This window comes from Emydura macquarii, unplaced genomic scaffold (assembly GCF_026122565.2).
Source record: "Emydura macquarii macquarii isolate MOO-44397 ecotype Brisbane River unplaced genomic scaffold, CSIRO-AGI_Emac_v2 contig_2636, whole genome shotgun sequence".
NCBI lineage: Eukaryota > Metazoa > Chordata > Testudines > Chelidae > Emydura > Emydura macquarii.
The window spans coordinates 47,486,198-47,493,342 of record NW_027132773.1 but is presented as its reverse complement, the minus strand read 5'-3'; positions in this window follow the sequence as shown (position 1 = coordinate 47,493,342).

The following is a 7,145-nucleotide window of genomic DNA, read 5'->3' as shown; positions in this document are numbered from 1 at the left end:
GGGCATTGTCGTTAGAATAATTAGTGGTGGAAACAAGACCTCCCATGGCTAGGTACTGTATTTCAAGCAGGCGCCGACCTTTGCCGTCACACACCCTGACTACAGAGGAGCGGGAATGATGCTCCCTCTTTTTCACGAACTATAGAAACAGTGGAATATTGAGTGCCTGTTGGAAGTTGTAGCAATAGTGATTCTTGCATGGTCAGCCAGGCTGTCCTACCAATGTGCCGTAGCCCTGTCCTGGAGAAGTATTTCCAGGGTTTAGAGGGTCACTCACTTTTCTTGCTTATTTAAATCTTTGACCTTTCTGCAGAGGATGCTAATTATTGCCAGTGATGGGTGTGTTTTTTGTGGTAAAGAACAATAGTCCCGGTAGGACCTGGAGTTAGATCACTCACACACAACATAGGCCACCAGATAACCCTGACCACCATCTGCAACTTTTAGTCGCTGCTGACATGAGCTGGGTTCAAACTGGATTTAACAATGAGAGGCTTTCTATCCCATTACCAGTCCCATCAGCCATCAGATTTTCTGAACAGTGACATTTTTATGATGTGGCCTTGTATGTGCTCTGACTCCATGGTGATGGGCATGGCATAAGAATCTGAATAATTCAGAATCCATCCCTAAGAACTCTTGAGGTACGACTGAGTTTGATTTAGCAGCTTGATGCTCGAGTCCTGATCCTAACTGTGAGAGGGAAGATAAGGAGAATGTATTTGAAAATAATTATTTCCTCCACATTCATTGTGCTGTGAGGTACTGATCCTTTGTGTCTAGTTCTGCTTTTGGAAAACTTAGCAGAACCTCTTGAGAAATCTCCTGGCCCTTCTTGAGTCTCTGCATCTTTGGTCAGAGTCATTCTTCAGTCTGAAATATTGGAACCCTAGAGAAAACACAGAGAGCGTAGCTGGTTAGAAGCAATAAAAACAAGAGCCAGTGAAAAGATCTGACTGCAGCTTGGGGAAAGGGCTTTAGAAAACAGGTTGGGTTTTGTGGGGAGGAATTGGGCAGATGTCAAGAGAGAATACTAGGAAGCCTGGTTAATAACAGAGCCTGGTGGGTTTTGTACACACAGCCCCTGGAGAGGGTTTAGTGCAACAGGAAATATTTATAACACCACAACTTTATCCTCCCAAATGGTTTCTTGATCTCTTCCTACCTCTTTAGTTTGACCTTAGTTTTGAACTCTCCTAAATAATTTAGGAGCATTACTGTCCCTGATTGTAAAAAACTTGTACTTTGCCTGGAAAGGTAAAGTACGTAAATAGCCCTGGAATGATTTAAAGAAGAATGATGATATTTGCATTAGTGGGGACTAGATTACCTTGGGGATTTATAACATCATTAGCTAGTCCTCCCCTCCCATTCAGGAACTCCCAGGATTGTTTCAATGTTGTAACGGCTAATAGTTTAAATGGGGATATGCCTCCTGTATATATGAATGTTACTTTATTGTATGTTGTAATTTAAGTGATGTCTCCTTGCTGACAGCCCCAAAAATACGACCCTCCTAGTCAAATGGATCCCAAGACAGAATAACTTGATTCCCTAGCAATTTATGGAATGGCACCGTATTGGCAGCCTAGAAACTGAAAAATACTTTCTCACGGCATTTTTATATGAGAGTTTCCAGCTGTCCCGAGTGTGAGAGCCAGCGTCAGTCTCTGGAGTGTCACTATGGGAACGCTGTTATGGCAACTGCTTTTATCACAGATTTGAGGCTCCCTGCAGCTGGACTGCTCCAAATCACAGATTCCGTGCTGAAATAGTTAATAGGATCTCTGTGAAAAACAGTGCAGGCTAAATAGTTTGAGAGGGTGGATGTAACCAACAATAATCAGCAGCTGTCAAGCTGTTTTACGGGTTGGAAGGGCATAGTACATTTGGGGCTAGAGGTCTGGGGTTTTCCTCTGGCTTTTGCCAAATGCACATATATTTCAAAGATCTTTTTCTTCATTTTTGCATTATCAGGAAACTGTCTTACTCAGTTGAATCTAAAGGCCTTGATCCTGTAGCCTTAGAGAAGAAAGATGGTTTTGTAGCGAAGGCTCTAGACTAGGGCTCAGATCCGGGTGCAAAACCTGACTTTGCTACAGGTGTCTTGTGTGACTTTGGGCAGATCACTTCATCTTTGTGTGTCAGTTCCTTATCTACCGTTGGTCAGTCCTGTCTGTTGACTTTATGAACTCTTCAGGGCAGTGACTTTCTCACTGTGTTTGTCCATAATATATATATAAAATGTTGCCCTCACTCACACACAAGAAACCTGGGTGTGAATAGTCCCACTTAAAACAACACAATAATCATGTGAGTAAGAGTTGCAGGATGGGGCCTTTACTGTACCCAGGGTATTTGGTGTACCAGTGACTGTGGTCTCTAGGAACAACAGGGCTAATGACAAGAATTGAGATTTGTAATGGATTCAAGTATCACATTTGATCATATCCAAACCTTTTTTGTGAGATTACACCAATAGCAAATGTCTAGGAGGGCCATAGGTGTAACTGTCTCTCTCCATCGGTTTCGTTTGCTACAGACAAAGATGTGTGCAATGCTTTTGGATGGAAAGAGAAATAACCTGAGGCGGGGCATTTGTTACTAGGTTTGGATGGCCACCAGCATAGCAGCAGTTTCTCTTATTTTCCAGCATCAGGTTACATATCTGTGCCTGTTTTCACTTTGTTCTGCAGATTCCCCCTGCCAGTTAGGTTATTAATGTCTCTGTTTTCCTGCTGGTCAGGTAGCTTGGCCCTCTGAGTCCAGACACAGAACTCTCTTTCAATCCTTCCTGGGCTCAGTAGTCCTTTTGACACAGGGTTGCTCACTAAGCCTTCATCCCACCCTAGGCTACAGGTGTCACCACTCAGCGGCTTCCTTCACTCATTTCACCCCTTCCCAGGTCCTGCTATGTCTTGCCTATCTCTAGGCCTCCTCCCCAACTCCTTAATAGGCATTCTCCAGAGGCTTTCTCCATGGTCTTGAGCAATGTTCCCTTCCCTGAAGCTTTCCTACCTCTTTACAGGTTGTGATGCTGTGTATAAGAAAGATGACCATTTGTATCCTTGTTACTACTACTCATAAAATTGCAACAAATCTTGTATAAAGTAAGTCATTTCAGGTGTCAATGAAAAGTTACAATCTATCAGGTATGATTGTCCTGGTTAAATCCATGTGCATGGATTCCAATGGCACTAGACTCAACGGATCCCTTCCCAGGGCCGGAATCAATGGTACCATGACTGCCGGTGCAGCGCTTGCGTGGCCCAATGTGGATTAAGTTCTGCTCGAGCCCTTATGCCCCACTGTTTTGGGCATTGGCAAGTGCCCCTTCCATCTTCCTCTGCTTCTTGTATAGGACGGGAATGGGGTTGATGCCTTTCCCATGAGGTGTCCTTCGGTGCCGGTGATCCATGATGGTGCCGGGGGTCTCTAGTCAGAGTCGTTTCTCAGCTATGTATTGGTATCCCAAATGTGTTTGTGCCTGGGTAACACCTCTCAAATAGATTTACATTGAGGCTAGACAGCTAAGCCTTGATGGCCCATCGAGGACACTTCGTTCTCCATGGACCATAGAAGAAACTATCTTGTCCAGATAGCTCTTCCTGTGAACGCCTCGGACTCCAGGGGATCAGTGGCCACCCCCTGTGGTTCAGTGAACCATGAAAGGACATGTGATATGTTCATGTGACTCTGGACTCCATCTTGGGTCAGTACATTTCCACAAACAAGGGGCTGTGGGTTTTGTTTGGGATTGTAAATTTCCATGCATGTGGCAGAAGATATAAAAAGACATCTGAGAGATCTCCATTTTATCTTCATTTCCTGCTTCATTTCTCTGGACTGGAAAGCTTTGAACAAAGACTGATGACCCCTCAGTCTATTTGGGTAATTACAGAGAGACTTTTGCAAGCTAGCAGTTTATTCCATAACTGCTGAGATCCTGACCTATGAACATGGACAAATCACTTGTATGTATGTGATCTATTAGCCATTATTAACTCTCTTCTTTTATTATTAAACCTTTAGTTTTTAGTTTTAAAGGATTGGTATCATCATGATTATTGAGTAAGATCTGAGTTATATAATGATCTGGCTAAGTGGCTGATCTCTTGGGATTAGAAGGACCCTAATTCTGATGAAACTGGTTTTCAGGAGCCACTCATCATAAAGTCCGATGTCTAGGTGATGAGCCAATGGCTGGAATTCCTTAGGAGACTGCATTTTTGACTTGTTAACCAGTGTGGTGACACAGAAGTTCATTTTTGTTACTGGCTTGGTTTAACCTACTGATATACTCATCGCAAACTGGTGGTTATTCTATTTCCCAGCAATTTGTCCTGAATTTGGCATTCTCAGCTGTGACCCACTGACACATGGTGACACAGGCCCTTTTGCAGAGCCCCACCTTGGTTGCTTCCTCTGCTCTCTGGAGTAGAGAGCCCCCCTCCAAATCTTGCTTTGTTCTTAGTCTAATGAAGCTGAATGGAAATCTAGTCTCAGCCTTCAGTCACATGGTTCAGACTATATAGCCCTTTGCATCATAAGGCAACATCCACCAGAATTACCCTTTTGGGGCTGTACCTGGATTAGCGCCACGCTTCCCTTAAAGGGCTGAGGACACATCCTGTTACAGCCCACAGTTATGAATGGGGTCTCTTAGTGCTGCCAGAATACAAATGATAGATAAATGATTAATTGATATTCAGAGATTAAAATCAAATCAGTCCAAATCTAAGGGTAGTTTATTAAAACTGCGGCATAATTGAAGTAATGCAGTACTGCTAACCCCAAGCATTCAAATATTGTGAGACAAGCTCCAGAAAATAATGAGATTTTAAAAAATAATACTTTGAGTCATTGCTCATAGCGATTCCAAGTAGATATGTGCAAGCCATGTGCACAGTTGCCGGAAGGTTTTTCCTCTAGTGGTATCCATAAGGCTGACTCAGGAGTCCCCTGGAGCTGTGCCTTCATGGTGCCCTATATTGGGCCCTGCCAACCCCCTGCCTCTTCAGTTCCTTCTTACCACCTGTGACAGTCACTGGAATGTTGATCTGCTCTTGCTCTGCAAGCGTCCCTGTCTCTAGTGGTTACTGTCTGTAACCTGTAAATAGTTAATTTGAGTTAGTTGTTAGTTTAGTTAGATAGGACCCCAATCGGGTCACCTTCCCCTATTCTCAGGGCCAGGGTATGCTTCATTCCCCTGGTTTTAAACCATGCGGGGCTTGTAAAAAGTCCATGCCAAGGAGCGATCCCCATACCACTTGTCTTAGGTCTCCCCAAGACACTTAGCAGAGGGATTGCTGCAATATGAGTGTGCCCTTCTTGCCAAGAAGGCTAACGGTATATTGGACTGCATTAGTAGGAGCATTGCCAGCAGACTGAGGGAAGTGTTTATTCCCCTCTATTCGGCACTGGTGAGGCCTCCTTTGGAATACTGTGTCCAGTTTTGGGCCCCCCACTACAGAAAGGACGTGAACAAATTGGAAAGAGTGCAGCGGAGGGCAACAAAAATGATTAGGGCGCTGGAGCACATGACTTCCGAGGAGAGGCTGAGGGAACTAGGCTTGTTTAGTCTGCAGAAGAGAGGAATGAGGAGGGATTTGATAGCAGCCTTTAGCTACCTTAAAGGGGGATCCAGGGAGGATGGAACTAGGCTGTTCTCAATGGTAGTAGATGACAGAACAAGGAGCAATGGTCTCAAGTTGCAGTGGGGGAGGTCTAGGTTGGATATTAGGAGAAACTTTTTCACTAGGAGGGTGGTGAAGCACTGACATGGGTTACCTAGGGAGGTGGTGGAATCTCCATCCTTAGGAGTTTTTAAGGCCTGGCTCGAGAGAGCCCTGGCTGGAATGATTTAGTTGAATTGGTCCTGCTTTGAGCAGGGATTAGACTAGATGACTACCTGAGGTCCCTTCTAACCTAAATCTTCTATGATTCTATGAAAGTTCATGGAGTCTATTCCAACAGACTCCAGGATGGAGTTCACAGTCTTGATCAAGGAAGGCAAGGCAGTTGCATGGGCCTTGCTTCAGGGGCACTAGATATGGCACATGCAGTGGCCCACACAATGGCCTCAGCGGTAGCGATGCAATGGTGCTCATGTCTACAAGCCTCAGGACTCCCCCACGAGATCCAACAAACAATCCAGGACCTCCCCTTTGAAGGCCCAGCTCTGTTTTCTAAGCAGACGGACTCGAAATTACAGTTTTAAGGACTCTCAAGTCACCCTCAAGTCCCTAGGCCTTCACATTCCAGCACCATAAAGGAGGCATTTCAGCCAGGTTCTACCAGCCTCAACAAAGGCAGGAGTATAGCCACAAGAGGGCAGGAATTATAGGAGGAAACGCTCTCAGCCTTCCACCAGCCATGGGGTGGATCCGGCGAGACAATCCTCTGGCTCCAAGCAGAATTTTTGAGGGTGCGTCTGAAGATGGCGTACCAACAGAGGACTCGGATCCTCCACTCCTCTTCTCCTTAGACCAGTTATCCCATTTATACCAGGTGTGGGGCCAGAGCACATCGGATCCTTGGATGCTATGCACGGTAGAACTGGAATACTCCCTCCAATTCAGCTCCCTCCCAGTCCCCATCCTCCCTTTCCTTCTTCAGGAACCCTTCTCATGAGCAACTTCCAATCCAAGAAGTGCAGGCACGCCTAAAAATAGGAGTGGTGGAAGAGGTTTCTTGGGAGCTGAGGGGTAAGGGGTTCTATTCCTGCTACTTCCTAATCCTGAAAGCCAAAGGCGGTCTCAGACCCATTCTGGATTTAAGAAACCGCAACAGTTTCATGAAGAAGTTGAGGTTCCGCATGGTCTCCTTGGCCTCGATTATTCTCTTTTTGGATCTGGGGGATTGGTATGCCACCCTTGACTTGAAGGACGCATATTGTCATGTCAATTATTCCAACCCACAGAAGGTTTCTTCAGTTCATTGTCAGCTAGACCCCCTACCAGTTCATGGTACTTCCATTTGGCCTTTCAGCGGCTCCCAGAGTCTTTACCAAGTGTATGACAATCATAGCCGCATTCCGCAGAAAGCAGAAGGTAAAAGTCTATCAGTACCTCAATGACTGTTGATCAAAGGTTGCTCCAGGGAACAGATGGAAGCAGACATAAAATTGGATACGGTCAACCTTC